Source organism: Rattus rattus, chromosome 1 (genome assembly GCF_011064425.1).
Source record: "Rattus rattus isolate New Zealand chromosome 1, Rrattus_CSIRO_v1, whole genome shotgun sequence".
Classification (NCBI taxonomy): domain Eukaryota; kingdom Metazoa; phylum Chordata; class Mammalia; order Rodentia; family Muridae; genus Rattus; species Rattus rattus.
The window spans coordinates 49,356,604-49,372,984 of NC_046154.1; positions in this window are offsets into that span (position 1 = coordinate 49,356,604).

A 16,381-nucleotide genomic window follows, 5' to 3' on the forward strand; every position below is an offset into this window, starting at 1 on the left:
TCATTATCCATTCAATGACATCTAGGCTCACCCTCCTGGAAAACCTTCCTACCCTGTCGTGCTCACTAGGCCTCCACACTTGGTGGACTTGGCTCTAATACATTATCTGTTCTATATTTCTATTCCCATGTCTACCTTCCAGTCACATCTAAGCTCTGTGGGCACAAGCTGGCTTATAACCTCTACAGTGTCCAGACCGGACACAAGGTCTGGCATCCAGTCAGGTGTATACGTCACTAAGTGAGATAAAAAGAATGAAGGACTTTGCTCAGCGATGCCACTCAGAGCATGAGTCAACACAAGCATTTGTCTTACAAAGGTCATTGGAAGTTTCTCTCCTCTGGGTTCTGATTAGGGTTCCTTTGGAGATGCCTAGGTTAATATACAGGAGGAGAGAAAAACTTTGTCCTAGCCTATGAGCTCCTCATTGAGGTTGAAATGAACTAATCTCATTGGGAAGGATCAGCCTTGGAGTGGGGTTACATAGAAACATCCGTTTGTGTTGAGGCTGCCAAATTGCCTTCCCCTTGGCCTTGCTACATGAAGGGTGTCTCATAAACGCTAAATAATCCTAATGACCATACTCAAGGGGGTGTAGTAGCCATAAAAGCAAGTTTTTATGGATACTTCCTGAGTCTCCTGGTGGGTGGTTAGAAACTGTGTAGGTCTGATGGCCAAAGGTCTCCATACAGGCTGCATCTCAGAAACCTGTAAGCTTGGGTGGCAAGGAGGCACTCGGATCACAAACAGAGACGCCCAACCATTGATTGATAGTGGAAGGCCACCCACACCGTGCCTTCTGGAATCTATTGGCGAGTCCTGGGCCAAAGGATTATGTCTTCAATCTGGGCCATTGGGCCTGATATTGAGGTATTTCCTGCTCACAGCTTAGGGGAGTTGTCCTGAGTGAGGGTGATGACCTCTAAATCCAAGAAACAACCAAATGAGAAAAAGAGTTTCATCTCATTTACCTCTCCAGATGTGGCTTCCTAGGCCTTTTGCATATGAGTCTGTATTCTCTGGGACCTGGGTGTATATTTATTCCCCACTTACCCATTGCATTTATTTATTCTCTGGCCACTAATTGAGCACCTGTGCTGGATGCTAGGTATATAAATATCAATAAGAAATGGATCTCACTTTTCCTGGATCTCTATAATAGAAAGGAAACCTTTTTTTTGTGATATGCTAAATATATATATATATATCCACATATATACATATATGCACATATTCACAAGTACACATATACATATAGACATATTCATATATACACATGCACAAATATATATAGTTATATACATACATATATACATATATGCATATACATAAATACATATATACACATATATACATGCCATACATACACACATATACATACATGTAAATATTAGAGGCCTACAGAAGAGGAAGAACAGGTGACCAGAGGCATGACATTTGCACAGTTTTGAAAGAATCCTTCCAGGCAGTAAGGTGGTTTAAATATGCTTGACCTAGGGAATGACACTATTTGGAAGTGTGGCCTTGTTGAAGTAGGTGTGGCCTTGTTGGGGGAAGTGCATCACTTTGTGGGTGAGCTTGAAGACCCTTTTCCTAGCTGCCCATGAGACAGTCTGTTCCTGGCTTCCTTTGGATGAAGATGTAGAACTCTCAGCTCCTCCAGCACCATGTAGGCCTGGACCTTGCTATGCTTCCCACCATGATGATAATGGACTGAACCACAGAACCTGAGGATCAGCCCCAATTAAATGTTGCCCTTTTTAAGAGTTGCCTTGGTCATAGTGTCTCTTCATTGCAATGGAAACCCTAACTAAGACAGTTAGGTACAAGGAAAGGACCTCATGCCATGTATGAGAGGCTGGGGGAGCCCACATGACAGAGTTTGAGGCATGCTGAAAGTCTCTACCTACACAATTCCAGGGGCACTACTCAGTGTGTTTTTAGAAGTTTACAAGGGCACATGCTGGGACCATGTGTCCTTGGCAGTACTCATTAGGAATCTGGGTTCTATTCTTGGTTGTGTTTTCTAACTAGCTGTATAACCTTGGACCAAATTCCTCTCATTTCTCAGTTTCTTCAAGTGTAAAGAAGCAAGGCTGGATATTTCCCAGATACACATTCCCTCTAGACTCATCTATGAGTCTACAAGTCTAGGGTGAGATGAAGGACTTGTGGTTAAAACTAGTTACTCCAACTGAACTAGCAACGAGACTTTAAACCTTCCAACTATTTTTTTATTTCCATACTTTTTTCCCCACGAGATGGTCAATTGTATTCAATGCATGGAACATTCATTAAAAGGGCTGTCTAGTTTTAAGTGATTAATTCTTCATAAGAAGAAGCTGAGGCCTAGAAAGAGTAAACAACTTGCTCAAAGATACCCAAGTCAATTGAGAACACAGACTAGGGTCAAGACCTAAATGTTTTTTCCTTGACAGGCATGAGACACACCTTTAATGCCAGCACTTGGGAAACAGAGACAAGTGAATCTTTGGAATTCAAAGGCAGCCTGTTGTACATAGCAAGTTCCAGGTCAGCTAAAGCAGTATAACAAGACCCTGTATCCAAAAATTAAAAGGTGTTCCTTACCCACAACCAAGTAGTTACCAATTGGTGATGTCCCCTCTGAGTCACTGTAGTCCTAGAGGCCTAAAGTTTCAAGCCTATGAACAAAGGCAGTGGGAGGGAGGGTCAACATCCCTCTGTGCAGTGTGATTTTGTCAAAGATTCTTTCCCTGACTGATATTGTGGTTTTCCCCGGAGTTATCTGTATTTTGATGCTAATTCCACTGCCCCAAGTACAGCTGCCTAGTCACATGCTCAAGACTCAGGTGACTTCACAAGAACTACCTCCCCTTTAAATTGTAAAATACAGGCGAGGGCAGGAACAGGATAGAAGGAGGCCTGTCATTGGATGAGAAGGAAGGATGGGTGGGAGAAAAGTTTGAAGGAAGAGGAGGAGACAGAAATGGAAAGGAGGAAGAGAGGAGAGAGAGGGAGAGAACCCATGGCAGGTGAAGTTAAGATTCCGCTCTGTGTTGTTATGTCATAACAGGTTGTTATGAATATTCTTAAGGGATGGATGGTACTGGGCTTTTATGTTTAGGTGGGCAATTATATCTTACCAATTGGATCTAAGGTTATTGTGTTGTGTGTTCTTTCATGTGTAGATTTAAGTGTAATGGAGTGTGGGGCGGCTGATTTGGGCCACCACAGAGTTGGGAAACCTACCTTGGGAACTGGATGGGTAGAGAGATTGTTGCTAGGCTCAGAGAGAGGCCTTTGGCAGGGTGATAGGGGATGGAGCAGAGCGGGTGAGAAGCTTTGCTGATTAAGAATTAAGATATCCAGCAGATATCTTGGGGCACTGTGGTGTGACCTAGCATGGTAAAAGACAACCAAACCTTTTTTATTTTTTATATTTTTACAACAACAGACTGAGGCCATCCTGTTTCCCAGTGGCTGGCTACCAAATCATTGCATGCAGTTGACAAGCCTGGGAATAAGGACTGGTCCTTTTTCTTTTTCTCTTTCTTTCTTTCTTTCTTTCTTTCTTTCTTTCTTTCTTTCTTTCTTTCTTTCTTTCTTTCTTTCCTTCCTTCCTTCTTTCTTTCTTTCTTTCTTTTTTTTAATATGACAGCCTAAGTATTTTTCCACATAAGCAGGTTAAACCCCTGGATGTATTCAAGTACTTTAAACATAGCCAGGATATGCAGAGCACCACCCAGTCCCCAAGGTACCCAAATGAACAAACCACAAATAACGCTATTTCCCTTGCCTCTTTCTGCCTTTCTCTTATTCCAGTTTAAAAAACAAACAAACAAACAACATCAAATCATGTCCCTCTCTCTGTTTTTGGGCCACACCCCTTTTCACCTGTCTACTATATTAGTCATCTCTCTCCTTCCAGCCACTCTATAGCTCCTTGACTTTGACCCTCTCCTGCCCAGGGCACCTCACACAGATCAGATACAGCCTAGACTCTTCATAGGTGCTCACACTCCACAAGAACTCATTGCTGTTATTCACAGTTGGACAAACGCATTGCACTCCCTCAGGCCCACATACCCTAGCTAGGGTTGTTTTCTGTTGTGGGAACACTTCTCCATTCTTGAATCCATCTACCCAGCACATCCTTTATGACTTCTACTTGGCTGGCTGTAACAAATCCCCAGTCGAGTTGGTTTGAAAGCAAACCTTTATTTTCCCGAGGTTCAGGAGGCTACAGGTCCATGAGCTCCACCTGGGGGAAATTGGTTCCTCATGATCATTCTGTACCAGCTTGTAGTACAGAATGCCTCCTCTGTACCCTTCCATGGTGTTTCTTCTCTAGGACTACGTCTTTGGGGCTTCGTCCTTTTTATTTTAGTAGGATTACGGGTCACACTTCAAACTCTCATTTCACTTTTAACTATCTAAAACCTCTATTGCAAATATAGTTGCGTTGTGAATTGAGGCAGGTGATGGTGGCGGGGACCCTAAGCCATCACTCCTCTACCGTAGCCCTTCACTCTCAGTGTTAAGGTTCTGTATTGTACACACGTTTTCCTCCACTGGTTTCTGAAGGCCTTGAGCTACCTCTGACCCCAGAGTTCACTAAGTGATACTTTTGTGAGACCCCGAAGTTGGAATGTATGATGGGCCCCAGTTAAGAAAATTATTTTAAAAATTAAGTATGGAATGAAATAATAGGGAAAAATTTAGTGTGAAAAAGGGGGACCCATGCAAATAAGAGGCCCTGGACTTTTGGTTTCACATCCTCATGGTTCTGCCTCTTGGCTTCATGCTCATGAAAGAGTAACGCTCCCTAACACCAGCAGCCTGTTGTTTCTGTTTTCCCTCCCTCTCCAAGTGATTTAACCAGTACAGTCAGCTTGCCTGAAGAGAAGAATAAAAGAAAACATTATGGACCGATACTAGGCCTGCGTCCTGTTAATCAACAATCATTCTGTAGGGTTACAGGCATCTGGATCACCTGGGATCTCTTGTGCCTAGTGGACAAATGGAAAACCACAACAAAAGAATCGATCACTGTGAGAATTAGTGACCATTTCAGTGCCCACTTGGCTATGACTAAAATCAGATTCTTAGAAACTAGAGATGAGCTTTATGTCATGACCACTAGCAAGCTGGAGCTGGGGTGGCAGCCCTCTACTTACCTCCCCGCTGTTCAGCTCTTCACCTGTCACTCGGGCTCTCTGGCTTCATCCAGCAGCAGTGGGACCCAGCATTTCACAGTGACAGGCTCCAAAAAGGTGGAACACAGTAAGAAGCTCGGATGTCTACACAGTGGATCTGAATCCAATTCCTCCACCGAGAGCAGGTGAGATGGCTTTGGGTGGACAGTTCCGATATCTGTACTTCTGGGCTAATGCTCCCTGCCTGCAAGGTTTCATCTGTCTTCAAAATGTCACCAGGTGACCTGGGGATATACCAACATTTGTTTCCTAGCGTTCTCTACAGCAATCTGAACTCAGTGAAGAAGGGACTTTACCCTGTTAACTTCCTGGTAGTCAGGCTAGGGCCTCGGGATTGCTACTCTACAATTTGTGTGGAAAAGGAACAAAGAGCTTCCTAGAAGTGGAAGGCACGGTGTCCGGCATCTGAGGTGGTTCAGTGGGCACCAGTGCACTAGTAGTAGATCTTTGCGAAAAGAGCACAGAAGGCAAAGGGAAGGCAAAGGTTGGGAGAATAAAAGCAGGTGATGGCTGGACTCTAAAAAGGAAAGCAAGCCAACATTTCCTGCTGTCCTAAATGTTTTATGTAAAGAATAATGAAATATCTTTAAGTGAAGAGAGAAAAATATACACAGAGACAAACACAGAGAGACAGAGATAGAGACTAAGACAGGGAGACAGACAGGGGAGAGAGATATTTAGAGAGAAGAGACACAGACAGACAGACAGACTGGAAGAGAGAGAGATGGGTTGGGGGAGACAGAGAAAGAGACAGACAGAGGGTTAGACAGACAGGGAGAGACATAGAAGGAGAGGGAGAGAGATAGAGGTAGAAGGGGAGAAGGGGAGAGGGAGAGAGGGAGAAACACCTCTTGGCAAGAAGAGAGTAAAACACAGGAAAGTCCCAGACACTTGAGATGACTTCCCAATGACAAAGGCAGGATATTTATCTACTACTTGATACTCCCTTCTTCTCCTCCAAGGAATGGGGAGCTGCTGGGCTCTGAGGGCCCCTGGTCAGCTGTTTAAGAGTGATGCTGTCACCAAACACTGTCACTGAACAACCTCAAATCATGTCAGGCTTCAGTCCCCTCCAGCTTAAAGCTAAAGAGCCAGTCCTCCAGTGTAGCTTGAACTGTTCACCCCAATCAATTAAGAGCACTCCCATCACAAACCCCAAATAAGTTTGCTTTGCCTGACCTGGGCAATCTAGTTAAAGAAACATCACTCCTCTTGAAAGGATCTATCATGTTTTAATGGCTCACACCGGGGCAGAGGAATTCAGAGTTGGGCTATATCACAGCCTTGGAAGGCCAGACGAACCCAGCACTCAGAGTCCAACCTATGTGACTGAGAAGAAAACCAAGGTTCACAGGGATTTATGTCAGGATCCTGACTTTGTCATTATACTGTTGAGAAGAATCCCTAACGCAGGTCTGGTTTCCTACACAGTGCACTGTGACTGTGTTGTCGGTTGACTGCTGGGGTTCAGCAGGAGCTCGGCCAGCTTCAATTTCTCTTCATGTCTGCTGTGTGACTAGTGACTTCATCCTCCTGAACCTCAATTATCTTTTTGTGGGTAAGATTCTACCTTTCAGGTGAAACAGTGATGGCATTTACATCTTCGAGTGTCCCTAAAACAAAGTAAGACGGTACCGATTAAAGTTGCTATTTTTAATACTTAATAATCCTTCCCTCCTTCCTTTCCTCCCTCCTTCCTTCCCCACTCCTTTTGTTCCTAAATACTGAATGGGGACTCTGGCTATGAAAAGAAGCAAGCATGACAGAAGAATCTTGCCCAGAGAAAGCTAATCTCCAAACAGGCTTCAAGAATTTGGGGGTCTAGGAAACAAGGAGGTGGGAACAGAGGACTTCTCCAGTTGCACCCGATCCAGTCATTTCTCTGCAGTCATGGTCTTGCTAGTACAGATTAAGCACCCGTCTTGATCAGGTTCTCAGCAACCCTGCCTGATACACAGATGTTCTGTTCTGTCCCCAAGGGACCTGTAGAAATCTGCTGAAAAGGCAAGGGGGAGGACACCCACAGCAAGCATGAAATATATGTAAATAATTAAAGCATTCAGAACTCAGATAGAAAAGGGGACTGTGGCCACATCAGGGGACAGCAACGAGAGAATCAGAGGGGGAAACCCTGGGCTCTGTGTAGTTCTTGATTAAAACAAACAAAAAATGTTAAAAGTAAGTAAAATTTTGGTTAGGGCAAACCAATTCTGGGGATTGAGTTCTTCAAAGACTCTCTTGTGTAGGAGCTGTTGATTTACTGTAGGTTTTGGAATCAGCGAGTTTGTTAGGGAAAGGTATAGTGTGAAATTGGAGTGTGTGTGTGGTGGGGAGGGCACAAGGGAGAATTAAGGGGTGGAAAAGAAAGGAGGGAATAGAGAGGAGGAAATCTATGGGAAGAACTGAAGGAAATTGCCTCCAGTTGACACTTGTAAATCCCAGGCAGGGTTCCTTCACTGAGAATACTCCTTGAAAAAGAAGAGAGGAAAGGGGAGAATAGAGGAAGACAGCAGCATGCAGACAGGAGGAAGGAGATGGAGCTGGGAACGAAGACAAGGGAAGGGAGATGAGAGAGGGATAGTAAATACCTAGAGGATGGGATGCCTGCCAAGTGGACAGAATGAGATGCAGCGTCAGAACCTACAGGCAGCTGTGTCTGACTGCAATGATGCCCCTTCCAGATCGCCTCAGCACCAGCTGGGCATCATGGGAGCAGAAACTCAAAGAGCCAAGGGTCTTTCCAGGTGCTCAGTGAGTCCCAAGTGTCTGTGGGGTTATCTGCACTAGACTAACTTCTGTTACTATTGATCATGTTACCTCGGACAAATCACACGCTGCCTCTGTGCTCCGAGTAGCTTTTTCTGCCAAATGGGCCCATCATATCGTCACCAAATAAAGGAGACAGGGTTATCTAGACCTCTGAGCTGCTGCTGAGATTTAAAATTTTGGATTCTACTCACATCATATAATTTTCTATCTAGAATGCTCTCTAGAAAAGCAGGTTTCCTAAGCCTGAGAGAAAACTAAGTCTCAGTGGTAGAATTCCTGCTGGAATTCCTTTGTCAATGTTTAACAAGAATTTTTAACAGGTCACGAGACTCTCCCACTAAAGAGATTGTGAGGGGGCAGGGAGCGTGGGGCTTCTCTTAGAGATAGGTGTGGTCATAGACCAGCTTCTGGGATTTGAAAATAATGTATGCCACTTGTCTCTAACTGAAAAGAAAAGAGTTCTTCCTTTCTTGGTTTGTGGAGGATAGAATATAGATTCACTGGCAGGAGTGCCTTCAGCAAGCCTGGTGGTGGGGTGCACGTTCTTTAATCCCAACACCCAGGAGACAGAGGCAGGTGGATGTCCGAGAGTTCAAGGTCAGCCTGGTCTACAAGTGACTTCCAGGACAGCCAAGGCTACACAGAGAAACCTTTTCTTAAAACAAACAAACAAACAAAACCCCCAAACCAACCAAACAAAAGGCATGCAAAGTCACAGAAAAGTACAGAGCTCTGGATAATTGTGGAGCTGTCTTTCAGCTATGACACCTGAGGAGAGGAGGAACAAACTCCTAAATTGTTCATGTCCTGTCTCCTAAAAAAACACACCTCTTCTAAGGAAAAACTAATTCACACATCTCTCCAGTTTGGGAAACACATGATACGGAATTTTTAATGCTAATATTCTCCATGTTTCCACTGTGCTGCCACAGGCCCACATGTGGATTCGAGTGGGGCCACAGAAACTGTGGTGAGGTGAAGAGGGTGAGGATTGGCTGGATAGATAATCCAGAATGTGTTCAGGATGAATGGGAAGAGGACAGGTAATCGTTCCAACATAAACAAAAACTTTAAAACGTCACCAAATTTCCTTTGCTCCCTCCCCCTGGACTTGGGGCCAGAAGTGCTGAATTGAAGAAAAAAATAACATCCAGTCCTTTCAAACTGAGTTCCTCTATGCATCTGGGATAGTACTGAAGCCCAGAGGGACGAGGAAGGACAGGCAGATGCAATGAGCCACACCCAGAGTTCCCAATCTTGTCGCTGCCATATTAGCCGTCTTGATCTAGTTTACAGTTTGAGTTGAAGAATGCAAAGAACTCTGCTGTTCTAGTTGATTAATCCCCCTCTTCTGACTAACAGACAAAGTCACATACCAGGGGTAGCAAGTTCCCCCGGCCTTCTTTCACCTCATCAGACCTACTGATCTGGCAAACCCAGTTTCTGCTTGGGACCCACATGAGAGGTACTCCTGGAATCACAGGAGATTTTGTCCTCTAGACAAAGCCTGCCCTTTGCTCATGGCTCTAGGGAACTCTCCTATTTAGCCAGAGGAGTCTTGGGCTACAGTATCCCATGGTCGGGATGATGGGATAAACTCCTAATCAGGGCCCATGAAATCATGACCCAACAGCCTTTTCTGCTAACTTTAAACAATCATCTCCTTAAGCATCAACAAGCTGGGTCAGGTGGGTGTCTGGTAACAGGGATTCCAGGTCATTGGAGTTGGCTACTTTCTCAGGATTAAGGTGATTATGGAAATAAACCAGCTCTTCCCAGTGTTCACGGGGCATTTGCATGCATACCCTCACTTAAAGGCTCACACAGTATTAGAGTGAAAATGGGACAGAAACTAACGTGCTTTTCTGGTATATTAACACGAGGCTGCAGGCACCTAGGATCACAGTGGATGGGGACCGCCCCAAGGGAAGGGAATTTTACTAGTTTGCTGCCCTCGGACTCCCTGTTTTACTTACAATACTTTACTTGGAATGGTGCCCAATAAATCCTTGCTTGATGTGTGAGTGACTAAGAAATGGTATCTACCGACTTTTCTAACCTTGCCTGTCTCAGCCTGGCTTTGATTACTGTCAAGAAAATATCTCACACTGGGTACTTTCTAAAGAACAGAAGTTTATTTCGCTCACTGTGGTGGTGAGTGTGGTGGTGGTGACTGAGAAGCTCGGGGTGAGGGCGTGTGGCGAGGGTCCCGTGCTGCATTGTAACATGATGAAGAACATTATCACACTGTGAGACAGGTGGAGCCTGCCAGCTCAGGGCTGCGCTCCTCTCTTACAAAGCCATGAATACCACTAACATAAAGCTGAGGATGTTTACGCATTGAAACCACAGCACCACCTTTTTACAGTCTGTAATACACTCCCCGGGCCCGCATTCTGGTCATCTTGGAAGGAGCACAATTGTGCACTTTTGCCTAACCCGGGGAAGCCTGTAGGTCCCTTCCTGCAGCCAGGGCTGTGTTCTCCTCCCCTGGCCTTCTATTGGCCCTTTACATCTCAATCTTGACATTCCAGGCTACAGCCTGTTCTGTAGACATGAAAGATTAGCCTAGGGAAAAACGTAACGGTCAAAATAATTCATCTGTGCAGAGTTTATCAAGCTAGAACTCTGGGGCTGCCAGTTGGTCCAGAAAAAGCAGACTGGTTTGTTTGTTTTCTACATAGGGTCTTCCAATCAGAATCACCAGGTTGGCCTGAAACCTGTGTCCTGATTGGCCTGAAATTCACAGGGATCCACCAGCCATTGACTTTTGAGTGCCCAGATTAAAGGTAGACACCATGGTGCTCGACCTAGGCATAACTATTTAAGTGTTCATAATGACTCTATAAGGGCTAACTATGGTCCTGGTGAGGGAATCTTTGTTTAGACCCCAGCCAACAGTCTAGTGTGTGTACACACACAGTCCTTTGGTTTGACTGTTTCCCCGTGGAGGCTGAGTTCTTCCACAGCAGGGGCTCTGTTGTCAGAAGTGTCTCATCCCTCAGTCTCACAGGAGTCAACAAATGTTTATTGAATAGCAAAGTGAGTGATGACTAAGGCCTAGAGAAGTAGCTTCTTGGTCACATAGCCAGTCAGTCTGGCTTGAGCCCCGGACCTCATGGAATCTCACTCAGCCCCAGTGGTAGGTCTCGTCCCAAGCTTTCTAGAAGCCAAGCCCTCAGAAACACCTTGTCGGTGGTGAAGACAAGCCAGACAGATTTCATTAATTCTGATCACTCTCGTGTTTCTTTTTTGCCAGGTCACTGAGGGTTTCTGGCACCCAGAAAGATTTGGGGAGATTTTTTTTTGTACCCTCGATTCATAATTCTGCTTACTCACCGCTTGCTCTTCCTCAGATTTAAGAGGTGTTAGCCAAGTTCATGCAGCCCCAGACTTTCACAGCAGTTCCTGACCCAGGGTCACCCTTCCCATTCTGCCCCTGAAACCTACAGTGGATTTACTGAACAGATTCTCCTTAAAGTGCTTCACCCTACAGCCTTTAGAGATTATACCTGGACTCTTAGATCATGCTCCACAGGATAGGGGTGAGGGAATAGGAAATGACCACATGGGCAATAGGGAGACCTGGGTTCTGCTCCCTGCCTTGTCATGCACTAAGGCAGGCACACAGCAGAATATTCCTTGTCATAGAAATGAGGTCTGACCCACATTGGACTTGGCACTCAAAGGTCAAAACTCCAAAGACAGAGTTGTTTTTGGAATATTTGAATAACTATCAAGGAGTGGAGTGTGTGTGTGTGTGTGTGTGTGTGTGTGTGTGTGTGTGTGATGTTTATGTGTGGTGTCTGTGTGATGTTATGTGTGGTATGTATGTGTGATATATGTGGTGTGTGTGTCTCTCTGTGTGATATGTATGTATGGTGTGTGTGTATGTGTGTGTATGATGTATGCATGGTATGTGTGGTGTTTGTGTGTGGTGTGTGTGGTGTGTGTATGTGTGTGTGATATGTGTGGTGTCTCTCTTTCTCTCTTTGTGTGATATGTATGTATAGTGTGTGTGTGATATATGCATGGTATGTGTGGTGTATGCATGGTATGTGTGGTGTGTGTGTGTCATGTTATAGGTGGTGGATAGTATATGTGTGTGTGTGATGTTATGTGTGGTGTGTGTGTGATATGTGTGGTGTCTCTGTCTCTTTCTCTCTTTGTGTGATATGTATGGTGTGTGTGATGTATGAATGGTATGTGATGTGTGTGTGTGTGTGTGTGATATGTGTGGTGTCTCTGTGTGTGGTATGTATGGTATGTATATGTGTGTGATGTATGTATGGTATATATGTGTGTTATGTGTGTGATGCTTGTGTGTGTGTGATGTTATATGAGGTACATGTGATGTGTGTGTGTGAGTGTGGTTCGTGTATATGTATAATGTAGGAGGTAGGAGTGTCTGTGGGGTAAGAGGGTGGTGGGGTGTCTATGTATGTGTCTCTCCCTCCATATATTACATCTGTGTTCAACAGAGAAACATGGTCTCCAATGCCAGGCCTATCATTCTCTTACTCTGACTATCGCTGGCCATCTACACCCAGTTCCTCAGGTGAATACTAGAATCCAGATTTCCATCCCGAGTGTTCAGCATCCCGTGCTTTGTGATCTTAAATCCTAAACACTCCCTGTCCCCCCACCCCCCTTTCTTCACGTCCTTGACTCTATAGCAGAGCAGGAAAGCACAGGCTCTAGGCTCCAACATGCAGCTTGATCTTAGGAAAGTTGCTTCTCTGTGTCTCTGTTTTCTCCTCTGTAAATAGTGTCTGTTTAGTTGACTTATTACCACAAAGGGCAAAGGATTCTAAAGACTCGAAAGCCCATTTTTGAGTGTTAAGTGAAAGTCACTTTCATAGGGGTAACCATTATTAGGAAGAAAAAGAAACCTCTGTATTCCTAATTCTCTTAGAATTTCACACATATGTATATATAATGCACTTTGATCATATTCACCCCCATTTTCCTCTCTTATCTCTCTCCACCTCCTATTGAACTTCTTCTCAACAAGTTTGGGGAGTGTGTGTATGTGCCTGCATATGTGTGTGTGTGTGTGTGTGCTTGCATATGTGTGTGTATGTGTCTGTGTGTGTGTGTGTGTGTGTGTGTCTGTGTGTGTGCCTCTGTGTGTGTGTCTTTGTGTATACATATGTGCCTGCATGTGTGTGTGTCTCTGTGTGTTATGGGTCTGTGTGTGCCTGCATGTGTGTGTATCTGTGTGTGTGTCTTTGTGTATACATATGTGCCTGCATGTGTGTGTGTCTCTGTGTGTGTGTATGGGTCTGTGTGTGCCTGCATGTGTGTGTATCTGTGTGTGTGTCTTTGTGTATGTGTATGTGCCTGCATATATGTGTGTGTGTGTGTGTGTGTGTATGAAAGAGAAAGAGAGAGTGTGTATGAGAGAGAGAGTGTGTGTATGTGAGAGAGAGAGAGAGAGAGAGAGAGAGAGAGAGAGAGAGAGAGAGAACTTAATTAGGGTTGCCTGCAATAGTGGGAGGGGTTTATTTACTTAAGCAAAGACAACTTTAAAAATACTGGAAGTCAAGTCTTAGCAAATTGTCAAAAGAACAAACCAACAAACACCACCAGACAAAGCTCAGAGGAAAGGGCAGTACATCTGACACCCCAGCTCCAGACCCGATTGCTGGAACAGACACACAGGTAAGGGCTGGAAGTTGCCTGTCTTTCTGGAAACTTGAGGTGTAGCTGAAAGGAAGAGGGAAACACAGTATTGGTGCATGCGATTGGGTCCATCTGCTTGGAAATGCCAAACTCCATGCACCAAGCATGCCCCAGTGATAAGCTATGAGGCACAAGGACTTTAAGCTTCAACCATCCTCCTGGCAGCCTGGGCTGAGCGGAACCACTAGCTATCCCCATTGTATTGGGCGGAGCCTGTTTTGCCCGCCCACTGGGCGGTCTCTGAGCCCCGCCTTACTCAAGCCTCGGAAAGGGGGAGGAGCTCTTGTGCAAACCCATCCTCCGCTGTGATTGCACCCCAGACAAAAACACAGCTACAAATGCAGACTGCATTTGCATTTTAAAGTCACGCGGCCAGAACTCAGAAGCCCTGAATGAGGTCCAAGCGGCCGAGGACAATGAAGGCTTCTCTGTCTACCTGGCAGCTTGGCGGGACACAGGCCTAGGACAGACAGGCACTCAGGGCAACCAGAGGATCCTTGCCGCCCAGCGGCCCTCCTAGGGGAGGGGAGGTTCTCTAGGTAAGCAGGCAGAAAGCCAAGGCGTCAGGAACTGCCCGAAATGCTGAGTCCTCATACACACAGTAAGAACTGCCACCGAGCCTGTTGCAGGAAAAAAGGAAAGTCAGATGTTCTTGGGGGAGTATATGTTTACTTAAACCGACAATAGCGAAATAACTACTCTCCCCAGGGCCTTAGAAACTGCCCTGTCACCACCCCCATTCCATCCCTCTTCTTTTGCAGCTTCAGGTCCACCCGCAGCCACAATCCAATGGGGGAATGTACCTGTCACACACAAAGCTGGTCAGTCCAGTTCCTCCATCCACCCTCACCTGAACCTGAAGGACGGCGCGAGCAGAAGGCACATGGATTTGCCCACAGTTACCAACAAATTCTCCACACCATTGGCAGTGTGGGTCCTCATGCTACCTAATAGTCCATCTTTGCAGAGCTTTCTCTCTCGGTCCTCTGAGCTACTGTATACCTCGGTCTTTGTTCTCAACCCCCAAAACCTCTTCTCCGTTTGTTGCTCACCTTGCTCTTGTTTGGTTGCAGAAATAGATGCAAATCAGGCTAGACCTTCAGGAAATCTTCCTCACCCACTCTATACCGCCCTCCCACCCCATCCTCCCTACACTTCTGGAACGCCCTGCTTTTCTCTGGAGCAATCTCAGCTTTATTTTCACGGGTGGAATAGCCATAGGGCTTTTAAGCATTACTTTCCTATCTCTGAGTCAGTTTGCTCAGCCGACAAATACTCTCTCTCATTTCTCCCATCTTTAAGAATAAATTGAAACAAGAACAAAAACCAAGCCGAACCACGTCTTTGACTCATGATGCCTTTCTTTTCCCTGTGACTTCGAAGCTCTCAATTCCTGTGTTTTGGATAACCATGCCAATAATCTTCATCCACCTGCAGAGGAAAAATTCTTTAAAAATGGTGTATTTTTTTTTTTTTTTGGTTCTTTTTTTTTGGAGCTGGGGACCCGAACCCAGGGCCTTGCGCTTCCTAGGTAAGCGCTCTACCACTGAGCTAAATCCCCAGCCCCTAAAATGGTGTATTCTTAACCCATTGTTAAGTTGTCCAAAACCTTCATTATTAGTCTAGGTTATCGCAAAGAATGAAATCAGTGCCAACTGTGAGCACTAGAATTTAAAACGCACAGGTTTTCACCATATTGCTTGTCCACAATGTGGTGGGCACCAGTCTAGGACTCGAGGCAATAACAAAGAATGAGAAAAGTGTGCTCTGTGTTTCTGGACACCTTATCTGGACAGTAGAAGAAGTGGCTGAAGACCAGGAAAACAAACAGTTGAGTGACTATAGAACCAGTCTTATGGGCTTGGACTCACACTGGGTTGGAACGCAATCCACACTTCCCTGCCCTGCACCAGAATCAAAGACCTCAGGACCTTATCCGTGGGAAGGCTTTCTCTCCACCCGTAAAGCAGGCATGAAGCCTGAAGCACCACTGGGAGTCCTTTAATTGAATGTCTAGCCACTGTCTTCCAGCTCACAGTGCCAGATCCTACAAATGGAAGGCTCAGTACCAAGGCCAGGCTTCCAGACCTCCTGATGAGCTGTTACACGGGATCACTGTTCCTACAGCCACCTCCTCTGGTTGGAGTAACTCGTTGAATGGCTCCTAGAGCTAGGGATAGCACTTGCAGTTCTCTCTGGACGTGCCGCAGTCCATGAGCGTCCAGCAATCTAAGTGCCTTCAGGCATGTCCTTTGGTTTATTTTATGGAGGTCTTATTGCACAGGCGTGGCAGAGGCCAAAACAGCCCAGTCCAGATGTGACTGGACATGAACACCATCTCAAAGTAACAAGCAGAGGAAGGAGACCCAGCGCGACCTGGCTGCTTGAGCAATCTTCTGGGCCTCATGTTGCATTCCTTCTTTCAGAATATAAATCTACCTAGGGCAGTGGGGCTCACCCTTCCTAATGCTGAGACCCCTTAATACAGTTCTTCATGTTGCGGTGACCCCCACTACCATAAAATTATTTTTATTGTTACTTTATAACTGTAATTTTGCTACTGCTATGAATCGTAATGTAAATATCTGTGTTTTCTGATGGTCTTAGGCGACCCCTGTGAAAGAGCTGTTCCCACCCCTAAAGGGGTCGTGACCCACAGGTTGAGAAGGGCTGATGTAGGTTGAGGAGAGAAGGCCTTACGCGCTATTGCCACATTAGGTTGGCGTCTT